The 21,173-nt window shown below is 34.4% G+C and overlaps 1 protein-coding gene across 1 annotated transcript in view; it reads left to right on the top strand.

Moving 5' to 3' along the window:
* TENM4 (teneurin transmembrane protein 4) overlaps nt 1-21,173 on the top strand; it is a 3,069,169-nt gene that overhangs the window by 727,125 nt on the left and 2,320,871 nt on the right. Inside the window, exon 3 of the mRNA XM_063641401.1 lies at nt 17,902-17,979. The gene's annotated coding sequence lies outside the window, so the exon portion shown is untranslated. The remainder of the gene's footprint in view (nt 1-17,901; nt 17,980-21,173) is intronic.

The raw sequence follows: 21,173 nt of genomic DNA, 5'->3' as shown, positions 1-21,173 counted from the left end.
CATGTAATCACATGGAGGGCCTACCTGGATAATCCAGAATAATTTTTCATCTCAGGAGCTTTACAAGTCTTACGTAATAAGTTAGCCATATAGGAGTGGGTGATGGTGATGAATGACAGGGTCGTCAATCTGTAAGCCTTCAAGATTAAGGGGTTCTGTTTATTATCTTAAGGGGCCCAGATTTCTATGCCTTAAGCACCTTATTAATCAAGAGTAGAAACTTCCTTTTATATTTTGACCAAAATCTATAAGAAACCCCAATATGAAAAACAATTTAAAGGCATTTTACTTATTCATAGTCATTTTTCAGGTCTCAGTATTTTTCCCCAGTATTTTTTTGAGGAAAATCTCCCACATCTCATGGATTATTTATTCTGTGATATAATCCCATAACATATAATTCTTCTTCTATCATAATTCTCATCACTTTTCATTATAATTAATTGTTTAATGAGTCTTTCCTGGAGTCCTAAAGTGTAAAGATCATGAAGGCTTTCTTTATTGCTTTATATCTGAGATCCAGTGCAGCATCTGATGCACAATAGGTTTTTAATCAATGTTTGTAGTATGCTTTAATATAAAAGTCAGACAAAAAGAACTCAGAACTCACATTAAGTTCCACAAATACCAATACTCTGACATCCTGCACTGTAATGTTTTAAGATTTAACTTGCTCCTCATCTGATGAGATATACCTGAGATTCGCATAGACACATCTGATGTACTGGTTTGTAGAAGTTTGTTTTGTTTTGCTGTTAGCAAACATACATAGGATCGAATTTAAAAATAGATCAGGGAAGAACTACACCCTTTCTAATCAAAAACATATTCTCCAAGATTATATTTTGTGTCCAGACATGGAAGGAGAAGCTATACTGTGATGGCTTTATCCAAATGATTTTGGTTGGCAGCACATTTTAATGTATTAATGATCTTCAATATGTTAAACATTTTATTTGACATATTTAAGTGGATGTGTTGTTTCAATTAAAGGTTTTAACTGACAAAATATGTTTTAAGTTAGACATTTTCAGTCCTCCTGACTCACTTTTGTGGAACCATAAGGTGCCATAGAGCTGTTTGGAAACCACAACTATAGACAACCCAGAGCAAGTAAAGAATTCTGGCTACAAAAATATATATGTTATTAATAGAAAAAGAAAGCATGGGTAAATTATTACATAAACAGATGTATAGAAACAATCTTTTTAACTATAAGTAAAAGTCCATATACAATTAAATATGTATATTTATATAATCATATATATATATGATTACATAAAAATAAGAAAGAGCTAGAGGTCATTATCTTCAGCAAATTAATGCAGGAACAGGAAACTACTGCATGTTCTTCCTTATAAGCAGGAGCTAAACATTGAGTACACACAGACATAAAAAAGGGAACAGACATAGGGTCCTCCTTGTGGAGGGAAGGTAGGAGGAGGGTGAGAGCTAAAAAACTATATATCTAGTACTATGCTTACCACCTGAGTGATGAAACCATGTGTACACCAAACCCCAGTGACACAAAATCTACCCATGTAGCAAACCTGCACATATAGTCCCAAACCTAAAATGAAAGTTGAAAAAAAAAAAAAAGAAAATTATACCATGCTGACTACCTGGGTTATGGGATGAATCGTACCCCAAACCTCAGTGTCACACAATACACCCATGTAACAAACCTGTGCAAATACCCCAGGAATCGAAAATAAACGTTGAAATTTAAAAAAGAAAAAAAATTAATATGAAATATTAAAAATAAATATGACCAATTAGGAATAAATATTCCCAGTACACACTGAAAAGAAAAAATTAATATTCTCAATTTATAAAGGACTTTTAAATATTGAAAAAAAGACCAAAAATCCTATAGAAAAATTAGCAAAAAAACCTTTAACAAACAATTCCCAAAAAGAGAAATAAAAGTGATCTTTAAACTTATTAAAAGTTGTTCAACTTTACTGTTTCTGCATGACAGGAGAAATGCAAATTAATACTACAGCAAGGAACTAATTATCATGTTGTAGATTGCCAAAAATTGAAAAACTTTATAATACAGTCCATTGGTTAGGCTGTGGGAAAATAGGCACTCTCATACATTGCTGGTGAGAAAGTAAAATAGTATAACCCCCATAAAGGTTGTACATATGTATTTACCTTTTGACCCAAAACACTCATTTGTAGGGATTTACACTAAAAATACACCACCAAAAATGTGAAGTCGCATATGCACAAATTTATTTATTACATCATTGTTTATATTTGCAAAATATTGGAGGCCATCAAAATATTTAATCATAGGGGATTGGTTAAATAAACTATGGTATGTATACACAATTGAGTACTATGTAGTTATTCAAAAGAATGAGAAATATGTCTGAACTAATATGATTTCCAAGAGATAAGTGAAAACAAGTACAAAAAAGCATATATAACATCCTACATTCTGCATAAGAAAGAGGTAAAAATAAGAAAACATAAACATATCTGACTATGTGTGCAAAAAGTAACACAAGAATGATAAGCCAGAAAACAATGGGAACTGCTTATTTATAAGGGATAAGGTAGGCAGCAAATGGGATGAAAGGGATAAGAAGAAAGTCATAATTTTTTGTGTCCTTTTTTGTATAGTTTTGACCTTTGAAAATATATTAATGTTCTAGATATTCAAAAATAAAATTGGTAAGAATTGGAAGGAAATAACATAAAACTAAATTGAAGGGAAACACAGGAAGAAATAAAAAGAAGGTTTAATCCAAGGTAATATTTTCATAGTATTTGACTATATATCCTCAGTTATGGGCAGTGTGAATATGAGGAAGAAACGTCAACAAACACCAAATTCTTTTTAGGAAGTTTGGGATTTTGTTTAATTTTTTTGGTAGTGGTACAGTCAAAGCAACCTGAAAGCATTTTAGGTGTGTTATAGGATCAAGCCAATGAATTAATATGCAAATATTAATGGGAACCAGGGTTTTACCGTGATAGACATATAATACAGACATAGAATGATAGGAGGCAAAAAAACAAACTAACAAAACCTTTTTTGGGTGATGGATTGGAATTTGAGGCATCAGTGTGAATTCATGATTTCTAAGATATGTATTTGTGTATATGTGTGTATGCCTGTTTCTGTGCATTGTACATTTGTGAATGCATTTGTATGTGTGTATGTATAATTGGATGTATTTATATACATACTCCTGCATGTGTTTTCTAGCTCCATTTGCTGACAGGGCCAAGAATCAAAGATACTCTGACAGTAATGAGTAAACCTCACTCCCAAATCTTTGTACTTAACACTATTTCGTACTATCATGAAGCAGAGACCTGAAAGAAGAGGCTGACTTCAGGACTAGGCAGGGTAGGTACAAGATGAGCCTGGAATACCTTCTTATGCTAGAAAGTTTGGAAATACTTCAGAAAGTAATAGAAGCATGTCATAAGAACACAGAAGTTAGCTTGATGGGACTTCCACTGCCCAAACCTGGGACAGTTTGAACACCAAAATATTTAAGTACAGTATAGAATTATAAACCATTGAAAAAAAATAGGAATTAATTTGGCCATACTGAATAATACATAAATTAATACGTCAATCAATGAAAGAGAAGGATTATAATAAAATGCTAAGTGCCCACTGGTTAAGGTGGAAGGAGTATATAAGTTAGAAAATTAACTTTTTGCATTGTCATAGTAAAGACTAGATTAGTAAAGAATCATCAATGGATGCTAATCCAGGAAGAAATTTTGATGAGGACATTTGCACAGTCTAGCTCTTTCTATACACACACACACACACACACACACACACACATACATACACACATACACCCCTATATACATATGTGTGGATATATATGCATGTATTTATAACCATCCACACATACATTTACATGAATACACAGCACTTTCCTGATATTTTATCTAGACTCTGTCACTGTGGTATCATGTCTCTTGCAAATCTTTTTGGCTTTTAAACCAACACAAGCTGGGCTAGATTTCACTATCCAATCCCTCTATTTACAAGCTCCTTATTCTTTAGCAACTTAACTTAACCTTTCTGTTTCTTGGTTTCTTCACTTGTTAAGTGAACAGAATAGTCCTTACCTCATAGAAATGTAGTGAATATTAAAATGAACACCTACAAACACATAAAGCTCTAGAAAGGCCTAGCACAGGAAGATGCTGTTTGAGTGGTTGCTATGACTGTATTTCTATGATTGTGAAGGATGTTATTATAATGATGTTCCTTTGGGCCTGGTAACCTAGGCTGCTTTCTCTTTGGCCTAGATCGGTTTCTCCAGGGTCTTCTCTACCTTGTCTAATGGCCACTCACTCTCACTCTTCATCTACAGCCCCCAGCAAGCTTGAGCGAGGGTCATCACAGTTTCAGTAGCTACCACTAAAGTTGTTAAGGGCTGGGATTTAAAGAAGCTGGACATAGTCATATTTTTGGGTAGTGAGACTCTCAGGGTAAATGTATCCGAAAAGAAAAAAAAAAAAAAGAGGAATGTTTAGTTTGTGTACCAAGAGGTAGAACATAATATTAAATTTCCTCAGCCTTGTTTGTAATGACTCAGAAGCAGCCCTTCCCCACACAGGCAGCGCCAAATAAATCAATTCCTCAACTCCGACTTGCTCTTGACAGTGCCTTTAATCTGTGAACTAGGAAATGCAAAGAAATCTTGTGTGCACTCCTCTCCCTCCATCTGCTTGTGGCTGTCAGGCAAGCAGTCAGAAGCACTCAGTAACAGAAGCTAATTGGAAGGAACTGGTGTCTTCAGCTCCTTTGGTAATTATAGAAGTCACTCGCCTGGCATGGAAGAGAGCCTCTGGCCTCTACACTGATAAAGAGACTCTTCCCCTTCCTCATTTAGTCACAGAAGCAAAACAAAGCCAAACAAAACTAAGCACTTTCTGTTTGTTTGATAAACCACAGAATTACTTTAAGGTTGAATAGACTAAGCTTTAAGTTCAATTCAATTCAAATACATTTGAAAGCCTTTAAAGGTGTGTCTAATTCACCTCTATGTCCCTGGTGCTCAGCGGAGTCCCTGACTCAAAATAAGCACTCAGTAAAGGTTGGAAATGTTCATTACTGAAACTATTATTGTCAACACCCATCGAGTTCCTACTATGTATGTGACTTTGAAATGGGCATTCGTAAGTGAAAAAGTTTAATTCTTGACGTGCACAAACTTGGTTTGAAAGCTTAGCTCCGAAATTCCCAGCAATGACGTTGCAGGCAAACCACTTCATTTCACTGAACGACAACTCCTGACAATGCCATAGGAATTATATAACACTCACGAGGTCGTGTACATTAAATAAGTTAAGACTATTAAAATGCCTATCATGCTGGCTGGTATATACTAAGTGCTTAGTAAATGATTGTTTTCCTCCCTTGCTTCTTAATATGTCGTAGCACAATGTGAACCACTTGTCGCATTCATGACTAGTATCTTGTTTCAGATTTTTGACTTGAACATTATTAATTTAGGACAGGACACCAAGTGCTAGTTTCTCTCCCATCGCTGTGTATCACTTCCAATTCCAACATCTCTTCCATATGTTTCATTTTCAAGAAAGGACATCATTTAAATAGGAATTCAAAAATTCAAACAAGATTTTTATTGTGTCGTACTTACGTGCAAACACTGTGGCATGCCTTAGAGATATAGAAATGAGCATATCATGATTCCTTCCCTCAGGGAATTTGTCGTCTTGTCAGGGAGACAGGAACATACATATCCAACTCAAATACACATGAGTTTTAGATGAGAGATATTCTTAAAATCAAAGTGCTATAAAGTGCAGAGGATGGAGCTGCCAACTTCTTGTGTTAAGGAGCAGGAGAGTTGCATGAAGGAAAGATTCATATAGAAAATGGGCTTCGAAGGATGAGCTGATATTTTCTAGGCTAGAGACAGGTAAATGATCATTCTAAGAAAGGCAACAGCATGTGCAAAACTATCACAAAACAATGCACGTGATAGGAAATGAAAACATGTATTTGCTGCCACATTGTTGCATGCTATGCCATACAGCAAAAGAGCATTATTAATGAGCTATGCAAGCGTCAGACATGTTTAGCAAGAGAAATGGGGTGGTGTGGAAAAGATATTGAAGATAGTTCATACTCTTTCTGAGGATAGAGTAGGGGCGTAGCTGCCCCCATCGGGGTGAGGCTTCAGAAGTTGAAGCTTCGGCAGGTTCAACGGTCATCTGCAGAGGATAAAAACCGTGAGGCTTACAACCAGCCTGTATCCAGGAGCTACAGAAGGACCAACCTGAATTCTATCAACGTTTCAGAAGGCACATGCCCAGGATGGGATTTTATGAATCACCGGTCATGTTAGGTCAGGAATGAGAAAGGCTGAAGACAGATGGGAGACTGAGTAGGAACCTGGAATAACTGTGCAGATGACAGGGCCCTTCCTTAGGCCCTCCCTCAGAGGTAGTGGAGGAGGAGGAGGAAACAGTGAAATGCAGATTTAGGAAGCCAGTGGACATTGAATATAGAAAGTGAGTGAAGCAGATAATTTGTGTACTTTAGTGACAGATGGCATGATAATGTGAAATGAAAAGGAACTAAGGAAATTTTATTTGAGTTTCTTAACTAAGCCCTAACTTGTTCAATAAAAGCAAGGTTTTGTATTTAAACAAATGATTAGAATTGTCAGTAGAAATGTAAACTGCAAGATAATTCATAAAGCTATATTTCCTATTCTGTATACTTCAGTCCTTCTTTTTAAAAATGCATTTGGAACTTACAACTAATAATTCGATAAATTCATAAAGTTAATAACAATAACAATTTTTGTCTGTTGCATGATAAGAGATGACAGCCGCCTTCTCAATCACATTTGCACTGAAGTGGAAAAACACTGAAAAAGTCACAAAAACATAATTTATAATGCTAATCAAACTCGCTTAAATTCTTATGAAACTCACTTTGTGTTACTTTCTAAAAAAATGTTCATAAACTTAAATAGTAGTGATTATGGAATCTCCATTGTAATTTTAGCTGTTGCCAAGCTACACAAATTGACCATAATAGTTCCTCCACATAACCTAATGAACGAGACAGCATTTGGCTAAATAGGGTTAAATGAACAAAGTATTGGACCTGGGACTGCAGGGTAGTGAAAGAAAAATTCATTGCCAGGCAGGAGCCGCATATGTAATAGACTTTGAGCTTTAAAGATCCAAATCTACGTATATACCTGTTACTCTGTAAATTGTTACCAAATGTTTTATTAAACTAATCAACAAACATCTATTGAATGCTTGCTGCTTACAGGGATTTTTGATAACCCAAAATACATAGTCCTGCAGTAGGCATTTCACCTGGAGTACAAAGCCATCTCTTTACAGCACTTAGGCCATTTAAATACTGTATGAAGAAGGTTCTTTATCAGAAAAGATATGAATCTAGCAAGAGTCCCTATATTATTTTATTCCCATTTGGTAGGTGAGACAAAAATGGGTCTCTGAGAGGTCAAGTGATTTAATTGACCATAGTTACCCAGGATTTAAACTTAGCTCAAATTTTGAGCTCCGTATTCTTCGCATAAGGCCTGCTACAGAAGCTTTAAGTAGCATCAGGGGCAAGGCCATTGTGCATATTTTATTTTCTGTTCATAATGCAACTGTCTATGATTCCTTTATGATCATAGTAGTCAAAGACAGAAAAAGATATATGCAAGGACATTCAGTTTTACTAAATGTGTGATTTTGTACAAATTACTTAACCTCTCTGAGCTTTAGTTTTCTCTTTCATGAAATGGGGATAACAATGAAATATCAGGATGAAGACTAAATGAGACTAATTTAGATAAAAGGATACATGGCTGAATGGATAAATAGATAGGTAGAAATAGGTAGGAAAAGAATTAGAGAGAGAGAGAGATCTGAGACTACCACATAGCAAGCAAGTCTAAGTCTTAGGAAGAATATAAGATGCTTATTTAATAAAATTAATATGTATTTTTTTATATGCAGGAACTATTCCCAGTGCTTTATTTATATTATCTTACATTAGTATCTATAACTATAAGAAACCTATCCTACTATCTCTGTTTTACTGGGGATGTAACTGTGATTTAGATTAGACAGATAAGTTGCCTAAGTTTTCACAACTATTAATGAATGAAGACAAGATGTAAATACTTGTCTTTTTGATGTAAAAACCCACACTTTATATTTTCCTGTAGTTTAAAATTTACTTTTATTTGTCAAGGGGAGTGTATGTAACTTTGTAATTAATGTATGGGGAAAGCACTTATGGACTTAAAGCATATAATTAGGTATTATAATGTCAGAAGCCTAGAAATAGCTTCAAATTCTACATTGTTAGAAATGTTTATTCCCTGGTGCCATAAAGAAATAGCACTTGGACCTAAATTTAATTTCCTCAGCAAGGCAATTTTTTTACTTTCTGCAGAAAGGGTACACTCGCCAGCAGTTTTGCCACGAGAGTACACCGAACAAAGAAGACAGGGTCATTTGTAACCTGATACATCCACCCTATTGCTGTGTCCAGTTTCCATTGACTGGAATGGGACCTCACATCCTGTATTTGTCCTGATTGGCTATCAACTTAGAACTTTTTAAAAGAGGCAAAGGCAGAAGAGAACAAAGGAAGGAGGAAGTAAATTGTGGAATGCTGAGATAGGTAAAAACACCTTCAAATAAAGAAGAGGAACAGGCTATATGACCTAATGCTTGCTTGGACCAGTATTAAGCATGCCAGGGCAAATATTTAGGCTAAATTGTGGGAGCAATGTACTTTATGTTCTTACATAAAGTACATTGATTTCTTTATTATGGCTAGCAGATATTTAAGAATGTTAGCACAGGACTTTGAATAAATTTTGCTTCTAAGAGAAGTTAGTATTTATTCCGAATTAGATGGGGAGGAAAGTCTTTAAAGAGGATCCTCTACTTTACTTTTTACATATATTCTAATAGATAGTGTTATAATTAATCAAATCTCATAAAATAAAGTGCCAAGAGGTATATTTTGCCTCTTTTGATAATTCTTTTGACTGGTTATTATGGAATGTAATTGCTGTAGTTTCAGTACAGAAACAAATTGAGATGAAAACGGAGAAATATGGGAAGTTCTCTAGCCTAAATAGGCTTTAGGTCAAGTTTAAGCATTTGCAGTATATTTGATGTCTCTATTCCAAAAATGTTGGGAGCATCAGAAGGTTAATGAAACTCCTAAGTTTTGTAGGTCAAGTTAGTCTCTGTCTTTTCTTGACCTACAGAGACCACAACTTTAGTGCTAACACATTATAAATCAGGGCTAGCGGGAAAGTGATGCCTATCAGTTTTATAATGTTAAAGGATTGTTTTGGTTCATTTCAGCTGCTATAAGAAATTACTGTAGACAGGGCTGAAACAACAGACATTTGTTCTCACAGTTCTAAAGACAGTGAAGTCCAAGACACTATGCTAGGAGATCTGGTGTCTGGTGAAGGCTCATTTCCTGGTTTATAGAGAGCTGTCTTCTTTTTGTAGCCTCACAAAAAGAAGACATGGTAGGAAGCAGAGAGAAAGAGAAAGCAAGCTCTTGTGTTTCACCTTATAAGAGCACTAATTCTATTCTTGAGCCTCCACCCTCCCGATCTAATTACCTTCAAAAGGCCCCTCCACCTAGTATCATCACATTGGAGACTCAAATTTCAACATATGAATTTTATTTTGGCAGGGGTAAAATATTTAGTCCATAACAATGATGGAATGTAGAACGAAAATGTTGTAGTGAAAAGAACAGTGGGCATAATCTCCCTACTTTGACCTAGTAGCTGTGTGGCTCTAGACATGTTATTTTCTCTCTGTGTCTCACGTTCCATGAGATTTAAGGTCAGAAATCACCAGATTCAAATCTTGGTTCTGTTACTTAATAGCTTTTTGACAATGGACAAAACATTTTATTTGCTCTAAATCTCAACTATATCTTTAGTAAAGAAAATTAGTATGAACACATGCTTCATAGGGTTGTGAGGATTAAGCTAGGATAATATATGTAAGGCATTTAAATTTGTGTATTACATATAAGTGTATAATAAATGCTAGTATTACTGAACACATATTGTCTTTTTTCTATAACTTAATTTTTCCCACTCTGTATCAGGCAGTATTCTAATGTTGACTATAAGATTTATATGACTGAAAGCTATGATAAGGATTAAATTAAATAATGCATATAGACTAACAAGAACGTGGCATTTAGGAGATAATCAATGAATTTTAGATCATGAGAGTCAGTGATATATAATAAGACAAACACCTGAATAGGCATAATTTGTCTTAACAATGAGGAGTGAAGAAATACTTTATTTAGTCTTTCATTCATTAATTTCTTTTTTCTATTCAACAATCTTTATATTGTTGACCCAAGTCTGTGCCTTGCAGAGATCCTAGGCACCAAATGGGAAACAAAAATTAATGAGACTGGGTTTCTGCCTTGTAGGTTGTGAGTCCTTACTCTGAGATCCAGCCATCTGTGGGTGAGTTTCAGAGAGTCCATGAATTATATAAAAGAATAATAAATTTTTATGTTTCCTGGGGAAGCATCTGTCATTATCATCTGCCTCTTCCTAGTCTCCCTAAGTGATTGCAATACAGAGAAAAGGTGTATGTAACCTGCTCCTAATTATAGCTTCAGCAGCACTATTGTTCCTTGGCTGCCTGGGCTTTGGACATAACTGGATTTTAACTCCAAATGCCTTCCCTGGTTGCTCTAAAACTTAACTTGAACCTCGGTTTCCACATGTGTAAAACTGCAGTAGTAATCCCTACCTCTTGGACTTGTCTCAATAATGTATGTCGAAGAAGTTCTCACAATGGGTGGTACTTAGTAGCCATTTAAAAGTTGTGGTTTCTCCCCCATTCAGGGTTCCTCCCACAGTGATGGCTGTCTCAGAGACCAGCAGGATGCCTTCCTCATCAAAGAAGCTCAATCACAGCTTAATCACAGCTTATTGATTGATTAAATCACATTAGAATCCTTTGCTTTCAGACACCAGTCACAGATAGGAGTGATATAAAAAGTTGAAATATCAACACCTTGGTGGTAATCAAATCCAAAAACCTTGGCTCATGTGCCTAGTCTCTATATCATAATTTATATATATCAATTCATATGTCTTATATTGTACCTGCCACTTTAGATCTAATCCCTGTAATAATTTAGTTGGGTGACATTGTGATTCAGATCTCAGGCATTACAGAAACCAGCATGAGGTGGATATGTGACACAAGGGCATGTTTGTCCCCCAGATGTTTTTCAAAAGTAGAAGATACCGAGGAACTTAGAGTTACACAGCAACACAGACTAACAGCATCTCATGAGGCACACCTTGCTGAGTGCCTCAGAAAGGTATACAAATCTTGAGAAGCATAAAACAAAATTGTAGTAGTGGTAGAAGGGTGTTTTATAGAATAATTAAATAAGTAACTGTGAGAAAATAATCACCTAGAAAAATATTGGATCATACAACATTATAATATGGTAAAATGCATGTTATAATCTTGCTAATAGCATTGCAGATCATTCTAATCGTGGTCTTATCTCCTTTTAGTGAAAAGTTGTAACATCCTCCAGCACTCATACCACAGAGCAAGTATCATAAAAGCCTAAAGATTAGCTCACCTATGAATTCAGTGTGATCAGTGAAGGGCTGAACTGCATATCTGAGTTCTCTAGATGACAAAAATTTGGCATATCAGGACCCAGACCTGAAAGAGATATCCCGAGAGTATATTAAATGGAAAGTTGTTTTCATATTTTGAATCTTTCTTTTCTTTATAAACAAAGTATGTTAAAGAATTTGGCATTTTCTGGTTTTTCAGAGAATATTAGTGATCATATATTTTCATGATGTAGTGATATTTCTACTCATCACTAGATAAGGTCCAAATTATTTACCACTATACATATACATATGTTTATATATAATATATATGTATATTTATGCATATATTAGGGACCTAATAAATATGTGGAGACAGAAAGATGAATAAGCATGTCATGGACTAGACCTTCAGGGAGCTTCTTCTCCATTGGAAGCTGTCAGTCAAATAATTAAAATCGAGGTGGTGATGGGAATGGTAAACCTTGTGATGGGAACATCAGTGATAATATGAGGTCGTATAACAGAGACACAAAACCTAGATTCAGAGAGTCAGAAAAAGATTTCTCAAAAGAAGTGACACTGGACTGACCTTAAGGATGAGTAAAAGCGCACCAGCTGAACACAGCAGTGGGATGGAAGGAAAAGACTATTTCAGACAGATGGACTGAAGGACCAGAGACAGTGAAGCATGGGATGCATTCTAGAAAGTGGAAGAAATTCGGTATTAGTAGAGTAAACATTAGCAAGTGAACAAAACATTACAAAGAAACAAAGTAGAGAAAGAAACAGATTCCAGAGTAACTTTGCATGAGAAAATACATAAAATTGTGAATACGGCTGCTCTGGGAAAACTTCTCAAACCTTTATGATGATAAATGATTACTACTTCCTTTATCCCCATGGGTCTGAACCCTTGACAAACCTGGATTGAAGCACCTAGAGAAAAACAATTACGGTCTGATGTCTGCATGTTAGACATCAGATGGTCTTTGGGTCCTCACAAACCATCAAAGTAAATCAATCTTCAAAAGTCTTTGTGTAAAAAGGCTGAAAGAGAGACAATTATTATTTTCCATAAAACCTCCATCATAGCGAAGACAAATAATCAACAAATAGACAAAATAAGCATATAATATAGTATTCATATTGAATAAAATACAAACTAAATTAATGTTTGGTGCCAATTCAAGGCAACTGGCTTAAAATGGGCCCAAAGAATAGCAGTTATCTAAAATTACACTGACTCACATTAAATCAAGGAGGTTCCTACATAGAATATCAAGAAGTCACTGTAACTGCATCCAGTAAGTCCTAGACTTTTACCTGCTATGCATATAATATATATATTTATTTCTGTTTTGCTCTCCACTATTCTAATGCACATCGCAGAATAGATCATACTCTACCTCTCTGACACTATGCAGATTACAAATTACTTGGACTTAAATTTGAGAATTTAAACTGTTCTTTTGTCGTTTTTGCTATTCTGATAATAGAAACACTTCTCTATTTTATTAACTTTATTGTAATGTTAATTAAATAAATGAATAAAGGGCATGTCATATTACAACCTAGTGTCATGCCATGCTTCATTGGTTAACAACAGAAACTTAAAAAGTAAGAACAATGGCAAATAGAAAGCATATGAGCAAAACTAACAATTAACTCCATTCCTTTAGTCTTTTTCTTTTTAAATGTTTTTCTAGAGCAAATTAAATAACAAGAAATAAGTCTGATCAAAATAAAACTCTATAATTTACCTATTTGTTTACTAAGAGATCTTCATTTTTCTCATAACTACAATTATTTTGCCTGTTTTAAGTGGTACCAAAAGATAATAATTTAACTCATGTCCCAGGTTTCAAAATAATTTGCCTTCTCTAGTATTATAAGGTTTAGGAGCATGCTTTCTTATCTAAGTTGTGCTTCCACATTAAAATTTAATGATAGAATTATTGCTTATGATCCTTCACATTTCACTCTAACCATTACAGACTATGATGCGTACCTATATTTAGAAAGCTTTGTAATATAATTCAATTACAGGAACTAAGCACAGATTGCGTTTTCCCCCTGACCATTAATTCTATCTCAAGTCTTGGACAGAGACTTTTTAATTTTATATTTGTTCTTCAACAGTGTGTATAAAAAATGCACTAAAAGCTGCCGCTTTTTCAACAACACCACGGTCACAGTTAGTTAAATATTTACTTCCACGAAGCACAAGTCAGGGCATGCAACGAGCATGAACTGGACTATAAAACCACTGTGATGGATTTAGATCCCTTGAGTCCCTAGTGAGTTCCGTACTGATACAGTAAATGAGGGAGAAGTCTCATCAAGATGCAAGTTTAAATAGGAATCTGTCCTGCCACATCCACTGACAAGATTAATTATAGGTCTCTGAACCTGATGTGTTTTGTTAATTTCTGGCATCACTTTACTAGTCTGCAGCCAAGCTGAAATATTAGGAGTGGCTTTAAATAATTCTGTTTTCCAGAGTGACACTTTTCTATATATTTTAAGTTTTGATAACTTACTGAGTCACTGATAAAAGCTTCCATTACTTATTTGCCATTAGTCGTTGCAGCTATCCTTTGAAATTGGGACAATCTTTTTGCAATAGTGGCAAAATGCTGAAAGAAGGAAAGAGCTCTCTCTATGAGAAAATTCAGTTATTTTCTATCAGGCATATATCCTCAAATGAGAGAAAAAGGCAATAAATATAGCACAAAGACACTTTGCCTTGTGAATAACATTATCTACGTTTTATAGAAGACCCAAATGATCTTTTTTTAAAGCTGAAATTTTGGCTTTAGTAGTGGCAACATGCTACACTATTTGTATATAAAAAGATGTTATATCCCCAAAGGGTTTAAAGCACAAGTTTATAGTAGGACAGACATAAAATTGAATCTGTATCAATGTTTACCAATCGGGTAAAGTTATTTAATTTCTTTGATCTTTAGTTTTGTAGTTTATAAAATAAAAAAGATAGTACCAAATTTTGCATTTGTTATGATGACTATATGACACACAGAAAGTCATTATCACAATTCTTGGCCCATCACAGTCACTAAATATCAGCTTAAAAATAAAAGTGCTACTTCATAAAATATAAAATATATTCCTAAGATTTCTGTTGACACAGTCCTCTTAAATGTGAATCCAAGAAGTGAATGTTATAAAAATCTTCAGAGCAGATCTTACTGAACACTCAAATCTCTTTTTTTCATTGTGATCTTTGTGATGGATGCTTGGAGTAATATTTTATTGATACAGTGTTCAATATTGTTAACTGAAAACTGCTAAGCTCAATCAGGTTTTATTTTTGTCTCCCATCTTCTCTAATCTCTAGAACAATACTATTAGCTGTGGGCTATAGTAAGATGGAGCTGGATTTTCTGGACCATCTTCATTTGCTCTCTCCACATCTGAGCTCGTGTCTCCCCATCATATGTACCAAGCTCCTTACGGTCTTCAAGGTTCCACCACAAAAAAAGCCTTCCTTACAGGCACTATCTTGACCTACTTACTTTTTCATAATTCTATTTTTCTTTCTATTTTGATATTGACCAATATCCTGATGATGATGATGATGTAGAGAAAGATACTTTCCATTATCTGCTCTGGATTTGTGGGTGGACTGTCTAGTTGTATCTCAGTGTAGAGGAAAACCAAGTCCAGGCACTAGGTCCCTCTTGAAAGGCAGATCACAGAGTCACTCTGGGGAAGAGGTGAAAGCGGTATTCAGAGTAGAATCAGGTTGACAAAAAGAATCTGGGGCTGAGGGTAAGTTGGATAGAAATCAGTAAAAAAACAAGGCGGTCAAAAAGAAGTAAGGAATAATGTTAGGGAATGGATCAGACTCCATAGTGGGTCAGAATCAAGTAATTGAATGGTGGGTATTATAATTAGAAAGTTTTTTTTTCTTTAATGTATTATATTTCTTTACGTTAGGAATAGACTCTAAAAGATTCAGAATGGACAAAAAGCAACATGGTTATTGTCTTCAAAATTGTTATGATTATCATCATCATCATATTTTCGGAAAACAGAAGAAAATAGATTAGTGTTGCACTGAAATGGTTCAAACAATAGATTAAAATAAAACTTGCTTATTATGGTGCAATCTTTATTCACAGGTGATTTATTGATTTTTTTGATATAATTTGCATAATATAAAATTTTACATAAAATAAAATTTACCATATTAAGGGCTTCACTTCAGTGGTGTGTATCCTCTCCCTCTCCATATACCTAAACAATCTGATTGTTTTCTTATTATTTGACCATGTGTTGAAAACTTCTGATAGTCACAATCCAAATCTGATTCCTAGTTAATCAATATTTTACTTAGTGTATTAGTTGCTTATTGTTGGTCTAACAATTTAGCATAAATTTAGAGTCTTTAGGGGAGAATTTGTTTCCTGGCCTTTTTCAATTTCTACAGGCCCCTGCATCCTTTGCTTATATGGTCCCTTCTATCATCTCAAAACCAGCAGCATAGCATATTCAAATCTCTCTGTGATGGCCCCTCTTGCTCCATCTGTTACTTATAAGGACCTTTCTGGTTATATTTGGTCCTCCCCAGATAATCCAGAACAATGTCTCCATCTCAAGATCCTTAATTTAGTCACATCTGTACAGTCCCTTTTGCCATGTGTGGGAACATTCACAGGTTCCAGAGATTGGAAGGTACACATCTTGGAGGTGGGGAGTGGTTATTCAGCCTACCACACTGAGATTAATATTTATATTTTATATTGCATAAATAATATTGTGGTATTTAAGTTCTTCAAGATCTTTATATGAAATTTTTTGAATACTTCTCTGAATTTCATGGCATGTGAAATTTAAATAGCTCTTCTTAAAATGTGTGTTAATTACCTAGGGAGTTTATATTCTTCCAAGCTGTGTAAATTCCATCTGAAATGCATTCCTTTTTCCAATATATACAAAAGTATGTCCATATCACATTATACATGAATTTTGTCTATGTTACTGAAAATTTGGAAGTCTTTGGGAATGGCCATCCATTTCATTGATTCCTTCTTTCCTCTTCTTCCTCCTCTGTTCTCCTTTCCTCATCTTATCCCTTCTACGTTTCAGAGTATCTGGGATCTCCAAATTCTTCTTTTTCTCTTATAGAAAGCAGTTCATCTTTAAAAAACATCAATTAAAAACTTGAAAAACTACATCAAATTACATTAAAACAAGGGACCTCTATTTAAGAAGTTTCTGTGTGTATTTAAAACTGCTATGGCTATAGCTGGCAAAATAATGTTTTCTTCCAATTATAAATACAATGCCATTATTTATTTTAAATAAAGATTGTAATCATAGATAATTCAAAGATGATGCTGAGCATTTCTATTATTTGGGTGCATATTTGATATGGATATTTGAGTAACATCTTCCTGGCAAGCCTCACTTATTAATTTAGCTTGCTTTTATTAAGTACTGACTGTGTGCCAAACACTTTCTAACTGTAAATCCAATAATGAGAAATAAAACATGAAGTCTTGTTTCATTGGCCTATATCATTTTTATTGATCTTCTTTATCCATTTGCCATCCATATCTTTAGTTTGCCTATAGCCTTTGGTGAGTTGTGTAGTAACTACCCTCGGGTCATGGTCAAAGGAAATTGATATCAGTAGCAGGCTTGAGTTTGACACTACTATAAATGGTGTTCATTACCTTAATCCTAGTTGCCATGTAAATAACCATGTTGAAATAAGATATTTCTGAGAGACAAAAGTGATTACCCCAATAAGCCTCATAAAGGCAAACACTGAACACAGTGAGATCTCAGAAATTTTAGTTTCTTTATGCATCCCCAGTGTATATGCACCTTGAAACCAAAGCTTTAAGCTCAGAAGTAGTATGTCTCTCTGCTCAGCATATAAAAAGTGATACAAATTAAAATATTTTTGAATGATTACATAAATACATGTATCAAATATATGAGATCTTTCCTTCCCAAATAATTTATAAACTAGTCATCCAGAAAAATGATTTTTTTCTGTTTTCATTTACTATTCATTTATTTCACAAGTATTTATCAGCATTAAGCTAGATTCTCTCTACTCTTTCTTTTGCATCTCCACGTAAAACTGTGCCCAGTACACAGTGGATACACAGTAAATGTTGCTGAATGACTGAAAAACATCCTATAATGAGGCCATTATTATTGAAGGTTGCAAGTTTCTTTTCCTAATTTTAAAATGCCTTTTTCATTTTAGATCACCCCAGGTGACTGTCTCACCACATCAATCTATTGATTCTCACTGCATGGAGTGAAGAAGAAACCACCAGATCAGGTATGGTTTCCAGTACTAAAAATTATTCACTGAAAATTAATATGTATTATGCATTTCAGAGAGGAACACTAAAAATATTCTTACAATTGAACTTGATGCAATTGATTTTGGAAGTTACTAGAATTTAAAAGACTCTTTTTTTTTCAAACGCAAGACCTCTTTTGTGGAAAAGAAACTATACAAGTACTTTTTGAGGCTTCTACATTGCAATTTACTCCACCTAATAATTACCCTATCAACACATACTCTGTCTAAATGTCTTCAGTCACAGTCCTTCTAATGTAATCTGGGTGTTCATTGTTCTTCTGTTTGATATGCACTGGAAGCCCATGGCGTCTTCTTATTTTAATCAGTATTTGAATGCATTGTCAGTTGACATAAAAACAACAATGATTAGTAGGACAGATGTTTCTCTTAAATGTGAAAATGTAGGGGCTAAAACCACAAATTAACCCCAAAGCTTACAGTCTTAGCATGCATTTTTCAAGAAGGTGAGATAAAAATTATTGTCATATGAAAATCAAGAACTTGTCAAAGTTGTAAAGATCTGTAACCTGCAAAATAATGGCATTTTGAAGTAGCTCAACTACCTACTCTGAAAAATGAACAAACAACTGTAGCATGTTGGTAAAATGAACTATTATTTACCTTTAAAGATGTTGAATTTGACAAAGAAATTGGGAGAAACATTGAAAAAAGAAAGAGAATAAATAGAATTTCATGCCAGATGCATTAGTGTATAATAGAAGGATTAGAAGAGCCTATGAATGGATTAACACTATTCATTTGTATAGTATTATTTTTATTAATATTATATGTTTCCTCTGCTTATTGGCTGAGAATGCTATAAAAATCAGTTGTTCGTGACATTTAGTTATCAAAAAGGTAAAATCTTACAATAGCTAACTAATTTCTCTCATATTGGTCATGTTTATCTCCTGTTTCTATGTTTATTCCGTCTTATTTTTCATTGGAATTTCTAATTACACCTCATGAGAAAAATTTAAAAATACAATGTATGTGTCAATGATTCATAGTTAAGGAAAAAGTTGAGGTCAAGGTCATTCCCTTGTCTACTCTCTCTCTTTTTTTTTCTGTAAAAACTTTATTTATATAAATTTTGTGATAATTCTTTTTTTTCAACCTTCACACATACTTGTTGAGAATAGATAATGAATAAAGCTGCAAAATAAAAATGAACAGCCCAGACTGGGGCTGAGTTCTTAGTTAGCTAACATCCCGAGAAACTGTTTCACCTGTGAAAGCCTGTATTAAGACAGAGCAGCTCTAAAACCCAATTTAGGATGCAAGTTACCATCGCTTCAAGAGTTATAACAAGATTTTCTGAATATAACAGTCTGAATCATAGGGCTCATTGTATGGTGATCCCTTATTTTTTGACTGAATTGCTTAAACAATTATTAATAAAAGGGATGAGTATCTTTGAATTATAAGGAGTCATCTAGCTACTGACCTGCTCAGAGTTTGTAGAAACACACTATCCAGGTCTCTTCAGATTATTGGGCCATGGATCTAATCTGCTCCGTTAAAGCTTTATTCATATGCAATTAAAAGATTAAAATGAAGCATCTTTGGAGTCAACACCCATTACGTAGTTATTGGTCTTCTTGGTTGAGGAGGTGGCATTACAATGGGATATCTGTTTCATCATACTTTCCCTATTTCATATCTTACCACCTCCCCAAAACATACAAGTTGTCACTGCTTTTGACTATAGCAGTTCACTTAGCATATGCTGTTGTTTGTTTTAATGTCATTAACTTAGCTAAAGACTTTCAGCCAAGCTCACATTTGAAAAATCAAATAAGGAAATAAAGTAACAGTGTTTCATAGTGCATACCATGGCCCCCATGATTCTGGGCAAACCTTAAACTCTCCTTCTTCCTACTCATTGGATGAAACTTTCTTGCTGGAGAAAGCCTAGCTCTTCTCACAGAGGGATTTAATATCCTCGTTGTTTTTTTTTTTTAATTTTTTTATATATCAAAGAGATGTATATATTTTAATTGCTCCATTTGATAACTCTCTGATTATTTGAATCTCCTCATAGGATAAGTACAACATAAAGTTATAGACAAGTAGACTTAGGTTCAAGTCCTACCCTTGCCTTTTACTACCTGTGGCTCATGAGAAAGCTAGTTAAATTATTTGTGCTAGAGTTTATGCATTTCTGGGTTGGGAATAATAATATTACTTAAAAGAGTTTTTCTAAGGTTTGAACTAGAAAATACATTTTAAGGTCTTAGTATACTAGGTGACACAGAGAAAGCACTAAAAAATGCTAGCTGTATCATGAAACTGCTCAAATTATTAGAGTGAGATACACACATACACATATACACACAGTTAGCATAAGCAATAACAATGGCTTATCTGCTTTCAAATCATTGGAATTGAAAAATTCTTAATACCAAAAGTGCACTGAATATAGCTTGAAGTTTGAAATTTGTAGTGTCTAAGGTCTTTATTGCTATTGATTATCATTATAATCACAGAAAGTAGTAGTACAGAATGCTCCATATATGGAGCTCAATATTTGAGAAAGCCATGGTAAAAGTGACCATAGATATCATCTAGCCTAAAGATTTTTCAGACTGGATTGTGTTTATTATTTTGATTTGGTTTGGCTTCTTCTGTAGAACCATATTATATTAAGAGTTCTATAAGGAGAGCTGATCTGTGTGGGGATAAGATTCTTGTTTGTTCAATTATTATTTTTTTATTATTATTATACTTTAGGTTTTAGGGTACATGTGCCTGATGTGCAGGTTTGTTACATATGTATCCATGTGCCATGTTGTTTTGCTGCACCCATTAACTCGTCATTTAGCATTAGGTATATCTCCTAATGCTGTCCCTCCCTCCTCCCTCCACCCTACAACAGTCCCCGGAGTGTGATGTTCCCCTTCCTGTGTCCAGGAGTTCTCATTGTTCAATTCCCACCTCTGAGTGAGAACATGCGGTGTTTGGTTTTTTGTCCTTGTGATAGTTTACTGAGAATGATGTTTTCCAGTTTCATCCATGTCCCTACAAAGGACATGAACTCATCATTTTTTATGGCTGCATAGTATTCCATGGTATATATGTGCCACATTTTCTTAATCCAGTCTATCGTTGTTGGACATTTGGGTTGGTTCCAAGTCTTTGCTATTGTGAATAGTGCCACAATAAAC

Source organism: Symphalangus syndactylus, chromosome 6 (genome assembly GCF_028878055.3).
Source record: "Symphalangus syndactylus isolate Jambi chromosome 6, NHGRI_mSymSyn1-v2.1_pri, whole genome shotgun sequence".
In the NCBI taxonomy this organism is placed as follows: domain Eukaryota; kingdom Metazoa; phylum Chordata; class Mammalia; order Primates; family Hylobatidae; genus Symphalangus; species Symphalangus syndactylus.
The sequence above is the reverse complement of the archived record's forward strand: the minus strand, read 5'-3'. Positions and strand labels throughout refer to the sequence as shown.